Source organism: Triturus cristatus, chromosome 10 (assembly GCF_964204655.1).
Source record: "Triturus cristatus chromosome 10, aTriCri1.1, whole genome shotgun sequence".
Lineage (NCBI taxonomy): Eukaryota > Metazoa > Chordata > Amphibia > Caudata > Salamandridae > Triturus > Triturus cristatus.
In genome coordinates, this window is record NC_140593.1 from 668,101,202 (window position 1) to 668,116,039 (window position 14,838).

A 14,838-nucleotide genomic window follows, 5' to 3' on the forward strand; every position below is an offset into this window, starting at 1 on the left:
TTGAACTACAATTCACATTTGTACGTGGAAAATCACTTTTAAAGAAAAAATGAGATGTTTAAAGTGATTTTCATGCTTCCAGGGGCCTTAAACACAAGATTTGAGGAATGGGTAAAAGTGAATGAAAATGGCCAATTTACTCACTCTGCGGCCTTAAAAAGTGTTTCTACTCCACGGGAAGCGAATTAAATACCATTTGTATGCCTTTATTGTTCAATCAAAAATGCCCGATTTTTGATGAAAGAGATAACCACCCCCCTTACGACATGCTTCAGAAACAAAAAAAATGGTCCATTTTCAAATGTTGCCTCTTTGAACTACAATTCACATTTGTATGTGGAAAATCACTTTTAAAGATAAAATTATATGTTTAAAGTGATTTTCATGCTTCCAGGGGCCTTAAACACAAGATTTGAGGAATGGGAAAAGTGAATGGAAATGGCCAATTTACTCATTCTGAGGCCTTAAAAAGTGTTTCTCCTCCACGGGAAGTGAATTAAATAGCATTTGGAGGCCTTTATTGTTCAATCAAAAACACCAGATTTTTGATGAAAGAGATAACCACCCCCCCTTACGACATGCTTCAGAAACGAAAAATATGGTTCATTTTCAAGTGTTGCATCTTTGAACTACAATTCACATTTGTTTGTGGATTATCACTTTTAGAGATAAAATGAGATGTTTAAAGTGATTTTCATGCTTCCAGGGGCCTTAAACACAAGATTTGAGGAATGGGTAAAAGTGAATGGAAATGGCCTATTTACTCATTCTGAGGCCTTAAAAAGTGTTTCTCCTCCACGGGAAGTGAATTAAATAACATTTGGAGGCCTTTATTGTTCAATGAAAAACGCCAGATTTTTGATGAAAGAGATAACCACCCCCCCTCACGACATGCTTCAGAAACGAAAAAAATGGTCCATTTTCAAATGTTGCGTCTTTGAACTACAATTCACATTTGTACGTGGAAAATAACTTTTAAAGAAAAAATGAGATGTTTAAAGTGATTTTCATGCTTCCAGGGGCCTTAAACACAAGATTTGAGGAATGGGTAAAAGTGAATGAAAATGGCCAATTTACTCACTCTGCGGCCTTAAAAAGTGTTTCTACTCCACGGGAAGCGAATTAAATAACATTTGTAGGCCTTTATTGTTCAATCAAAAACGCCCGATTTTTGATGAAAGAGATAACCACCCCCCCTTACGACATGCTTCAGAAACTAAAAAAATGGTCCATTTTCAAATGTTGCCTCGTTGAACTACAATTCACATTTGTATGTGGAAAATCACTTTTAAAGATAAAATGATATGTTTAAAGTGATTTTCATGCTTCCAGGGGCCTTAAACACAAGATTTTTGGAATGGGTAAAAGTGAATGAAAATGGCCAATTTACTCACTCTGCGGCCTTAAAAAGTGTTTCTACTCCACGGGAAGTGAATAAAATAACATTTGGAGGCCTTTATTGTTCAATCAAAAACGCCCATTTTTTGGTGAAAGAGATAACCACCCCCCCTTACGACATGCTTCAGAAACTAAAAAAATGGTCCATTTTCAAATGTTGCCTCTTTGAACTACAATTCACATTTGTATGTGGAAAATCACTTTTAAAGATAAAATTATATGTTTAAAGTGATTTTCATGCTTCCAGGGGCCTTAAACACAAGATTTGAGGAATGGGAAAAGTGAATGGAAATGGCCAATTTACTCATTCTGAGGCCTTAAAAAGTGTTTCTCCTCCACGGGAAGTGAATTAAATAGCATTTGGAGGCCTTTATTGTTCAATACAAAACACCAGATTTTTGATGAAAGAGATAACCACCCCCCCTTACGACATGCTTCAGAAACGAAAAATATGGTTCATTTTCAAGTGTTGCATCTTTGAACTACAATTCACATTTGTATGTGGATTATCACTTTTAGAGATAAAATGAGATGTTTAAAGTGATTTTCATGCTTCCAGGGGCCTTAAACACAAGATTTGAGGAATGGGTAAAAGTGAATGGAAATGGCCTATTTACTCATTCTGAGACCTTAAAAAGTGTTTCTCCTCCACGGGAAGTGAATTAAATAACATTTGGAGGCCTTTATTGTTCAATGAAAAACGCCAGATTTTTGATGAAAGAGATAACCACCCCCCCTTACGACATGCTTCAGAAACGAAAAAAATGGTCCATTTTCAAATGCTGCGTCTTTGAACTACAATTCACATTTGTACGTGGAAAATCACTTTTAAAGAAAGAATGAGATGTTTAAAGGGATTTTCATGCTTCCAGGGGCCTTAAACACAAGATTTGAGGAATGGGTAAAAGTGAATGAAAATGGCCAATTTACTCACTCTGCGGCCTTAAAAAGTATTTCTACTCCACGGGAAGCGAATTAAATAACATTTGTAGGCCTTTATTGTTCAATCAAAAACGCCCATTTTTTGGTGAAAGAGATAACCACCCCCCCTTACGACATGCTTCAGAAACGAAAAAAATGGTCCGTTTTCAAATGTTGCCTCTTTGAACTACAATTCACATGTGTACGTGGAAAATCACTTTTAAAGAAAAAATGAGATGTTTAAAGTGATTTTCATGCTTCCAGGGGCCTTAAACACAAGATTTGAGGAATGGGTAAAAGTGAATGAAAATGGCCAATTTACTCACTCTGCGGCCTTAAAAAGTATTTCTACTCCACGGGAAGCGAATTAAATAACATTTGTAGGCCTTTATTGTTCAATCAAAAACGCCCGATTTTTGATGAAAGAGATAACCACCCCCCTTACAAAATGCTTCAGAAACAAAAAAAATGGTTCATTTTCAAATGTTGCATCTTTGAACTACAATTCACATTTGTATGTGGATTATCACTTTTAGAGATAAAATGATATGTTTAAAGTGATTTTCATGCGCCCAGGGGTCTTAAACACAAGATTTTTGGAATGGGTAAAAGTGAATGAAAATGGCCAATTTACTCACTCTGCGGCCTTAAAAAGAGTTTCTACTCCACTGGAATTGAATAAAATAACATTTGGGGGCCTTTATTGTTCAATCAAAAACGCCCATTTTTTGGTGAAAGAGATAACCACCCCCCATTACGACATGCTTCAGAAACGAAAAAAATGGTCCGTTTTCAAATGTTGCCTCTTTGAACTACAATTCACATGTGTACGTGGAAAATCACTTTTAAAGAAAAAATGAGATGTTTAAAGTGATTTTCATGCTTCCAGGGGCCTTAAACACAAGATTTGAGGAATGGGTAAAAGTGAATGAAAATGGCCAATTTACTCACTCTGCGGCCTTAAAAAGTGTTTCTACTCCACGGGAAGCGAATTAAATACCATTTGTATGCCTTTATTGTTCAATCAAAAATGCCCGATTTTTGATGAAAGAGATAACCACCCCCCCCTTACGACATGCTTCAGAAACTAAAAAAATGGTCCATTTTCAAATGTTGCCTCTTTGAACTACAATTCACATTTGTATGTGGAAAATCACTTTTAAAGATAAAATTATATGTTTAAAGTGATTTTCATGCTTCCAGGGGCCTTAAACACAAGATTTGAGGAATGGGAAAAGTGAATGGAAATGGCCAATTTACTCATTCTGAGGCCTTAAAAAGTGTTTCTCCTCCACGGGAAGTGAATTAAATAGCATTTGGAGGCCTTTATTGTTCAATCAAAAACACCAGATTTTTGATGAAAGAGATAACCACCCCCCCTTACGACATGCTTCAGAAACGAAAAATATGGTTCATTTTCAAGTGTTGCATCTTTGAACTACAATTCACATTTGTTTGTGGATTATCACTTTTAGAGATAAAATGAGATGTTTAATGTGATTTTCATGCTTCCAGGGGCCTTAAACACAAGATTTGAGGAATGGGTAAAAGTGAATGGAAATGGCCTATTTACTCATTCTGAGGCCTTAAAAAGTGTTTCTCCTCCACGGGAAGTGAATTAAATAACATTTGGAGGCCTTTATTGTTCAATGAAAAACGCCAGATTTTTGATGAAAGAGATAACCACCCCCCCTTACGACATGCTTCAGAAACGAAAAAAATGGTCCATTTTCAAATGTTGCGTCTTTGAACTACAATTCACATTTGTACGTGGAAAATAACTTTTAAAGAAAAAATGAGATGTTTAAAGTGATTTTCATGCTTCCAGGGGCCTTAAACACAAGATTTGAGGAATGGGTAAAAGTGAATGAAAATGGCCAATTTACTCACTCTGCGGCCTTAAAAAGTGTTTCTACTCCACGGGAAGCGAATTAAATAACATTTGTAGGCCTTTATTGTTCAATCAAAAACGCCCGATTTTTGATGAAAGAGATAACCACCCCCCCTTACGACATGCTTCAGAAACTAAAAAAATGGTCCATTTTCAAATGTTGCCTCGTTGAACTACAATTCACATTTGTATGTGGAAAATCACTTTTAAAGATAAAATGATATGTTTAAAGTGATTTTCATGCTTCCAGGGGCCTTAAACACAAGATTTTTGGAATGGGTAAAAGTGAATGAAAATGGCCAATTTACTCACTCTGCGGCCTTAAAAAGTGTTTCTACTCCACGGGAAGTGAATAAAATAACATTTGGAGGCCTTTATTGTTCAATCAAAAACGCCCATTTTTTGGTGAAAGAGATAACCACCCCCCCTTACGACATGCTTCAGAAACGAAAAAAATGGTCCGTTTTCAAATGTTGCCTCTTTGAACTACAATTCACATTTGTACGTGGAAAATCACTTTTAAAGAAAAAATGAGATGTTTCAAGTGATTTTCATGCTTCCAGGGGCCTTAAACACAAGATTTGAGGAATGGGTAAAAGTGAATGAATATGGCCAATTTACTCACTCTGCGGCCTTAAAAAGTGTTTCTACTCCACGGGAAGCGAATTAAATACCATTTGGAGGCCTTTATTGTTCAATGAAAAACGCCAGATTTTTGATGAAAGAGATAACCACCCCCCCTTACGACATGCTTCAGAAACTAAAAAAATGGTCCATTTTCAAATGTTGCCTCTTTGAACTACAATTCACATTTGTATGTGGAAAATCACTTTTAAAGATAAAATGATATGTTTAAAGTGATTTTCATGCTTCCAGGGGCCTTAAACACAAGATTTTTGGAATGGGTAAAAGTGAATGAAAATGGCCAATTTACTCACTCTGCGGCCTTAAAAAGTGTTTCTACTCCACGGGAAGTGAATAAAATAACATTTGGAGGCCTTTATTGTTCAATCAAAAACGCCATTTTTTGGTGAAAGAGATAACCACCCCCCCTTACGACATGCTTCAGAAACGAAAAAAATGGTCCGTTTTCAAATGTTGCCTCTTTGAACTACAATTCACATGTGTACGTGGAAAATCACTTTTAAAGAAAAAATGAGATGTTTAAAGTGATTTTCATGCTTCCAGGGGCCTTAAACACAAGATTTGAGGAATGGGTAAAAGTGAATGAAAATGGCCAATTTACTCACTCTGCGGCCTTAAAAAGTGTTTCTACTCCACGGGAAGCGAATTAAATAACATTTGTAGGCCTTTATTGTTCAATCAAAAACGCCCGATTTTTGATGAAAGAGATAACCACCCCCCCTTACGACATGCTTCAGAAACTAAAAAAATGGTCCATTTTCAAATGTTGCCTCTTTGAACTACAATTCACATTTGTATGTGGAAAATCACTTTTAAAGATAAAATTATATGTTTAAAGTGATTTTCATGCTTCCAGGGGCCTTAAACACAAGATTTGAGGAATGGGAAAAGTGAATGGAAATGGCCAATTTACTCATTCTGAGGCCTTAAAAAGTGTTTCTCCTCCACGGGAAGTGAATTAAATAGCATTTGGAGGCCTTTATTGTTCAATCAAAAACACCAGATTTTTGATGAAAGAGATAACCACCCCCCCTTACGACATGCTTCAGAAACGAAAAATATGGTTCATTTTCAAGTGTTGCATCTTTGAACTACAATTCACATTTGTATGTGGATTATCACTTTTAGAGATAAAATGAGATGTTTAAAGTGATTTTCATGCTTCCAGGGGCCTTAAACACATGATTTGAGGAATGGGTAAAAGTGAATGGAAATGGCCTATTTACTCATTCTGAGACCTTAAAAAGTGTTTCTCCTCCACGGGAAGTGAATTAAATAACATTTGGAGGCCTTTATTGTTCAATGAAAAACGCCAGATTTTTGATGAAAGAGATAACCACCCCCCCTTACGACATGCTTCAGAAACGAAAAAAATGGTCCATTTTCAAATGCTGCGTCTTTGAACTACAATTCACATTTGTACGTGGAAAATCACTTTTAAAGAAAGAATGAGATGTTTAAAGGGATTTTCATGCTTCCAGGGGCCTTAAACACAAGATTTGAGGAATGGGTAAAAGTGAATGAAAATGGCCAATTTACTCACTCTGCGGCCTTAAAAAGTATTTCTACTCCACGGGAAGCGAATTAAATAACATTTGTAGGCCTTTATTGTTCAATCAAAAACGCCCATTTTTTGGTGAAAGAGATAACCACCCCCCCTTACGACATGCTTCAGAAACGAAAAAATGGTCCGTTTTCAAATGTTGCCTCTTTGAACTACAATTCACATGTGTACGTGGAAAATCACTTTTAAAGAAAAAATGAGATGTTTAAAGTGATTTTCATGCTTCCAGGGGCCTTAAACACAAGATTTGAGGAATGGGTAAAAGTGAATGAAAATGGCCAATTTACTCACTCTGCGGCCTTAAAAAGTATTTCTACTCCACGGGAAGCGAATTAAATAACATTTGTAGGCCTTTATTGTTCAATCAAAAACGCCCGATTTTTGATGAAAGAGATAACCACCCCCCCTTACGACATGCTTCAGAAACAAAAAAAATGGTTCATTTTCAAATGTTGCATCTTTGAACTACAATTCACATTTGTATGTGGATTATCACTTTTAGAGATAAAATGATATGTTTAAAGTGATTTTCATGCGCCCAGGGGTCTTAAACACAAGATTTTTGGAATGGGTAAAAGTGAATGAAAATGGCCAATTTACTCACTCTGCGGCCTTAAAAAGAGTTTCTACTCCACTGGAATTGAATAAAATAACATTTGGGGGCCTTTATTGTTCAATCAAAAACGCCCATTTTTTGGTGAAAGAGATAACCACCCCCCATTACGACATGCTTCAGAAACGAAAAAAATGGTCCGTTTTCAAATGTTGCCTCTTTGAACTACAATTCACATGTGTACGTGGAAAATCACTTTTAAAGAAAAAATGAGATGTTTAAAGTGATTTTCATGCTTCCAGGGGCCTTAAACACAAGATTTGAGGAATGGGTAAAAGTGAATGAAAATGGCCAATTTACTCACTCTGCGGCCTTAAAAAGTATTTCTACTCCACGGGAAGCGAATTAAATAACATTTGTAGACCTTTATTGTTCAATCAAAAACGCCCGATTTTTGATGAAAGAGATAACCACCCCCCCTTACGACATGCTTCAGAAACGAAAAAAATGGTCCATTTTCAAATGTTGCCTCTTTGAACTACAATTCACATTTGTATGTGGAAAATCACTTTTAAAGATAAAATGAGATGTTTAAAGTGATTTTCATGCTTCCAGGGGCCTTAAACACAAGATTTGAGGAATGGGTAAAAGTGAATGGAAATGGCCTATTTACTCATTCTGAGGCCTTAAAAAGTGTTTCTCCTCCACGGGAAGTGAATGAAATAACATTTGGAGGCCTTTATTTTTCAATGAAAAACGCCAGATTTTTGATGAAAGAGATAACCACCCCCCCTTACGACATGCTTCAGAAACGAAAATAATGGTTCATTTTCAAATGTTGCCTCTTTGAACTACAATTCACATTTGTATGTGGAAAATCACTTTTAAAGATAAAATGAGATGTTTAAAGTGATTTTCATGCTTCCAGGGGCCTTAAACACAAGATTTGAGGAATGGGTAAAAGTGAATGGAAATGGCCTATTTACTCATTCTGAGGCCTTAAAAAGTGTTTCTCCTCCACGGGAAGTGAACTAAATAACATTTGGAGGCCTTTATTTTTCAATGAAAAACGCCAGATTTTTGATGAAAGAGATAACCACCCCCCCTTACGACATGCTTCAGAAACGAAAAAAATGGTCCATTTTCAAATGTTGCGTCTTCGAACTACAATTCACATTTGTACGTGGAAAATCACTTTTAGAGATACGATTAGATGTTTAAAGTGATTTTCAAGCTTCCAGGGGCCCTAAACACAAGATTTGAGAAATGGGTAAAAGTAAATGAAAATGGCCAATTTACTCACTCTGCGGCCTTAAAAAGTTTTTCTCCTCCACGGTAAGTGAATAAAATAACATTTGGAGGTCTTTATTGTTCAAGCGAAAATGCCAGATTTTTGACGAAAGAGATAACCACCCCCCCCTTACGACATGCTTCAGAAACGAAAAAAATGGTCCATTTTCAAATGTTGCGTCTTTGAACTACAATTCACATTTGTACGTGGATAATCACTTTTAGAGATAAAATTAGATGTTTGAAGTGATTTTCAAGCTTCCCCGGGCCCTAAACACAAGATTTGAGGAATTGGAAAACGTGAATGAAAATGGCCAATTTATTCACTCTGAGGCCTTAAAAAGTTTTTCTCCGGGGGCGTGGTTACCGCCTTACGAAGATGGCGGCTTTTCCCTGACGCTCCCGGGGTCGGGAGGACAACGCCGATTTTTTCTCGCGTAACTGCGAGTGCAAGGATGCCACAAAGTGAGGACAGGCTGTCTGAACATCCGGAGCGCCGAATTTTGCAGTCGCTATGTCAGTAAGCTACATTTAATCCTCTTTAATTCCCTCGGAGGTCCCGTTTTCAGAACGGCCGCCATTTTGATTTTTCGCCTGAGGAGAATGTAAGCTAATGGCTTGAAGAAGCTTGCTGCAAAAGTGGTTTTTGCCCCTCTTGGCTATTATTTCTGATTAACTCTGGCTTTTTCTTCATTTTTTCACCAACTTTTGATAATCTCAATGATACATATCTGGAGAATACGGAAGGTGCGTAGTTTGTGCAGCGTTTTCTTCACCAAATCAGCCGCCATTTTGTGCATGCACCCCACGAGAGTGTTTTTCTGTGCTGTCCTCTTCAGATAACACAGTTCTTCCTCACTCATGGCTATTCTTGACGAGTGTTTTTGTCTCAGATATTGAAATAGTTTTATGGAACTGCCTCATTTTTTCGGATACGTCAATTCAGTGACTATTTCTTCAATTCCGTTTGAACGCGCGCTTCAATGAGGTTTGCTGATGCTTGCTTGATCTGACAGTGACGTTAACCATTTAACTAGTGCTACTCTACTTCTGGGCCACGTCTCTGCCCCTCTCACTTGGACTGTTGGACTTGCCTCTTATGGGGAGAACGAAAGGCTCACTTGCTAAACACCCTACGCCTAAGCATACCCTCATCAAAAATTCAAAAGTTTTTACTGCCTTCTCCAAACTAGAGGATTCATTGTTATTCTCACAAGACCCCACGGAAAATATGGATCCCTCTCCCTCGCCAGTGCCTGCTGTGAAGTCTGTCACCAAGCGTTTAAAGCATAACCCGCCTTCTCCTCCTAAATCGACCTCGCCTGTTTCCATGGAAACACTACTGGAAGAAATTAAGGCCCTTCGTCCCTTTATGGAGGAAACAAATAATAAACTACAAGTTCTCACTGACACTTGGGCTCAACTTGATTCACGAATTACTGCAGTTGAAAGTCATATGTCTTCCTTTACAGACACTAACACCAATGTATCTCACCTTCAATCTCAAGTGTCTGCCCTCCAACGCCAAGTCGAGGATCTTGAAAACCGTAATAGGCGGAACAACCTGCGTATTTATGGTCTGGTAGAGGGATCAGAAGGGTCGGATCCTCCTACCTTCTTTAAAACTTTTCTACCCAAGATTCTCCATATGCCGGAAGGCACTGCTCTCAACATTCAACGAGCCCATAGGTTAGGACGACTCCCATCGAATGCATCTTCTTCACAGAGGCCGAGAGCTGTCATTTTGTACTTTTTGGAGTACACGGATTTGCTAAAGGTTTTGTCAGCGGCTAAATCCTCTCAACGAGTCACCTGGTCCGGCGCCACTTTGTTTTTCGCTCAAGATTACGCCAAGTCCACAGCCAACAGACGTAAGGCCTTTCTTGATATGAGACCTAATCTTCGTGCCATGGGAGCGCGTTATGGTCTTTTTCACCCCTGCCTCTTTAAGGTCACATTCAATAACAAGACGACATCCTATGAAGATCCGCAGCAGTTACAGAGTTTCATAAACTTTCACAAGACGGAGACCATGGAAGCTTCGGGACCCTCGTCTTCAAATGTTACTTGATGTTCTGATGATTTTTCTTATGGTTCTTTCATTCATTGCTTCTCTTTATCATCGTCCTTCATGTATTCTTTGGTGTTCTTTTGTAGCTTGGATGGTCTTCTTAATTTGAGTTGGTACCTAATCGTTTTGTTCTGTTTTAACTCTCCTATTCTTCACCACTTACTGTGCTAAATAGTTTTTATGTTTTTGATTTTTGTTCTCTCTCGCATCCGTAGATATCCTATTTTATTGGCGTTTTCCCCCTCGTCCTCCGTCTGGTCAGCCTGGATGGGCTGCCTGTCTCGTGTGGCTTCTTCCCCTCCCCCTGTTCTCTTGGATCTTCGTCATGTAAGTATGCCTCCTGTTCATATTCTCCTTTTATGCTTTTTTTGCTGTCTTCTGACATTGTTCCTCTTCTCCTCTCTTTCTTTCTCTTTTTTCCTTTTCTTTTCTTCCCGCTTACGCCTCCCTCATTCTATCCTCTTCTCCCTTTCTTTGGTCATTCGCAAATTCATATTCCTTGCTTATGTTTCTTATCCCTTATCGAATTTCTTAATATTATTGTTTTTAATCTTTTCCTCTCTTATCTTCTTCTTTGTACACTCCTGAGTTCTCATTTCTCTACTCTTCTCATTCTCAACCCTATTTATCGCATTGTATGTTCATGGTTTTTGACTTCAATCTCATCCAGTCAAGTTCAGAATTATCACATGGAATGTTAAAGGATTGAACAATCCCATTAAAAGACAACGAGTTCTATCCCATTTAGCAAAGTTAAAAACTGATGTTGCTTTCCTTCAGGAAACCCACCTTCCTGAGGCTGAAGCATCTAAATTAAAAAGATGTTGGGTAGGTAATGTGTTTTCTTCTCCAGCTTTAGGTAAGAAAAATGGTGTTCTTATTCTTACTCATAAAAAGCTTAATGTATCGGTGATTTCTCAAGAGACTGATTCTGAAGGTCGTTGGTTAATTGTTAAATTACTTATTGACAAAATACCAGTGGTTTTCTTTAATGTTTATGCTCCAGTTTCAGTTGACAATGTTTTTTGGTTACATATTTCTGATAAGTTGCTCTCCCTTGCAGATGATTATATTGTTTTTGTGGGTGATTGTAATCAAGTTTGTGATCCCATTTTAGATAGGAATTCCCCAGTCAGATTTGTAAACAACAAAATGCACTCACAATTTACTTCCACCATTCGTCAAAAGTCTTTAGTTGACATCTGGAGACTGTGTCACCCTGATCTTCGTGAATATAGCTTTTTCTCCCCCCCACACAAATCACAATCCCGTATTGACTACCTCTTTTTAAGTAAACCTTTAACGCAACACGTACTTCAATCAGAAATAGGGTCCATTTTAATTTCAGACCATGCCCCGGTTTCTGTTGATTTTGATCTTCTTCCTTACACCCCATTTGCTGGACGTTGGCGTTTTAATAATTCACTGCTTGCAGATCCTAATTTTTCCAGCCAGTTCAGTTCTTTTGCTTCGGAATTCTTCACCATAAACACAACTCATGATTCCTCCCCTGCTATGATTTGGGATTCTTTTAAGGCAGCTGCCAGAGGCTTTATTATTAACTTTGTTTCTCGGAAGAAAAAAGTTTTTGAGAAACATTCGGCTCAATTGCTTGCCAAAATTAAAAAATTAGAATACGCCTATTACCACTCGTACTCTGAAGCTTCTTTGAAAGATCTTATCACTGCTAAAATTACCTTCAACAAAGCATCCACGGAAGCGGCTTCTTCTTATCTTCTGAAGTGTAGTGCTCGTTACTATGGAGGTCAGAATAAAATGGGGAAAGTATTGGCCAACTATCTAAAATCTCGGCGGGACAGAACTAGGATAGAGTCTTTGAAGGATTCCAATGGTGACATTCTTCTCAAAGATGAAGATATCTTAAATGAGTTTGTCTCCTTTTATAAATCTCTTTATACCCCTGAGGCTCAACCTCTTCAATCTGATCTTTCCTCCTACTTCCAATCCATCTCTTCTCCTCCCTCGCAACATATTGATTTTGATTCATTGCAGCTAGATATCACATTAACAGAAATTTCTCATGCCGTATCGGTTTTGAGGCGAGGGAAAACCCCTGGACCTGATGGATTTACCATTGAATTTAAAGAACACTTTTCGAAACTCCTTCTTCCACAACTTCTTCTTTTGTTTACTTCTTTTATCACAAACGGAACATCTCAAGGTACCTTCCAGGATGCTATGATTTGCCTAATCCCCAAAGAAGGCAAAGATCCCTCTTTCTGTAAAAATTATCGCCCGATATCTTTAGTGAACACGGATTATAAAATTTTTGCTAAAATTCTTGCCTTACGTATTGACCCAATCTTACCTGAGCTTCTTGGTTCGGAGCAATCGGGCTTTGTAAAAGGTCGCTTATCCTCTGATAATTCTAGAGTCTTTTTTAACATTCTTAGCAAGGCCTCTTCCTTAGACTACCCGCTTGCTGCCATAGCTTTAGACGCCGAGAAGGCTTTTGATAGGATTGGTTGGGACTTTATGTTCCATGCTCTTCAGTGGATAGGGTTTCCCTCTAAGTTAATTTCCTTGATTTCTCTCTTGTATTCTGGTCCCAAGGCGTCTATTTTTGCTAATGGTAAGGTCTCCGATTATTTTTCTCTTTCAAGAGGTGTACGGCAGGGTTGCCCCCTATCCCCTCTCCTATTTGTAGTGGCGTTAGAGCCTTTCCTTACCAAAATTAGACAGGATCCCCTAATTACAGGATTCCATTTAGGCTCCCGCCAAGTCAAAATGTCTGTTTATGCAGATGATATTCTTTTATACTGCTCCAATCCCGATACTTCTCTTCCTCCTTTCCTTTCCCAAGTAGATGCGTTTTCAAAACTTTCAGGATACCGCCTAAATCGTGATAAATGTGAAGTCTTACCCCTCAATGTTTTGTGTCTTAAACACTATTTTGACCATACCGGTTTTTCCTGGCAATCCTCTAAATTAAAATATTTGGGATTATGGTTCTCCCCGTCTATTTCCGAAACTCTTAAATACAATTTTGATTACATTACTAAGAAGCTAAATGATTCTATTACCAAGTGGCACCCTCTGTTTCTCTCTTGGTGGGGTAGGTTAGACTCTATTAAGATGATGCTTGCTCCCGTTATTTTATACTCTCTCTCAATGATTCCTGTACATATCCCAGATTACTACTTTAAGACATTAGATCGCACTTTACTAAAATTCCTCTGGAAAGGTAAGCCCCCTCGGATAGCCTTATCTACTCTCAAAAAAGATAAATCAAATGGTGGGCTTAAGTTTCCTGACTTTAAATCTTATCACCACGCATTTTCCCTAAAACAAGCCTCTTCATGGCTTTCCTTGGACCTTCCTACCTATCCTCCAATTTGGCTTAGCATCGAGAAGTTTTTCACTTCCCCCTTCGCCTTTTTGGAATCCCTTGCTTTCTCTGCGCACACTTCTTCTTTGCGTCATCCTGTTATCTCTCGCACACGAAAACTCTTAACTCCTCTCCTACCAGCCTCTTACCCCTCGCTTAACTCACTTTCTCAACAACCTATTTGGCATAATAAATTACTACGTATTAAAAATCGTGCTTTCTATTGGAAGGTATGGCACTCCAAGGGTTTGAAGTGGATTTCCCAACTCTTGATGGGTGATACACCTCTATCCTTCTCAGTCCTCAAATCTAACTTTGCCCTTCCTAACTCCTGTAAGAAGCAATATGACCTTCTGCTTCCCTCTCTTCACCAATATCTTTCGTCACTCCCACCTTCTCCAAATCTCCCTACAACTTGCTTTACGTTGTTTCCATTGTTAAACGCTTCCCCTTCTGCATCTTCCCTTTACAAAGGTCTTTTATCTCTTTCGACGCGGTGCAAAACAAGGACTGAGCTGGCATGGGAAAAGGACTTATTACAATCCTGGTCTGTCTCTTTGTGGGATAAGTTGTGGTTAAAGATTCATAAAACTTCACGGGCGGCCAATACCACTCAGACTCTTTATTTTGTATATCAGCGTGCATTATATTCACCCGCACAATTGGCTTCCTTTTCTTCCACCACTTCATCACACTGCTGGTCTTGCTCATGTTTAAAGGCTGACTTAAAACACATGCTATTTGATTGTCCTAACATTGCTAAATTTTGGCTCTTAGTTTGGTCTCAAATTAACAAAATATTTAACACTAAAGTTCCTTTTTCCCTCTCAAATATATTTCTTGGTTCTTTATCCCCCTCATGGCCTCAACCTTCGTCACATTGTCAGTTAATAGATTTGTTAATTGCCATAGCCTTACATCTAATCACCTTGAATTGGAAACATGCCGATAAAGTCACTTACAGAGCCTGGTGGAACGCCATCTGTTTTAATCACAGACTTGACACCAACTATGTTACCCCTATATCACTAGCAATTAAAAGGGATTTGTTATGGCTCCCTCTCACTACATATTTATCTGCTTCCCCCCCTTCGAATATTTCAATTACTGCTACTGTGAGAACATCGGACGATGTCCGCAAACCGCCCTGATTTAG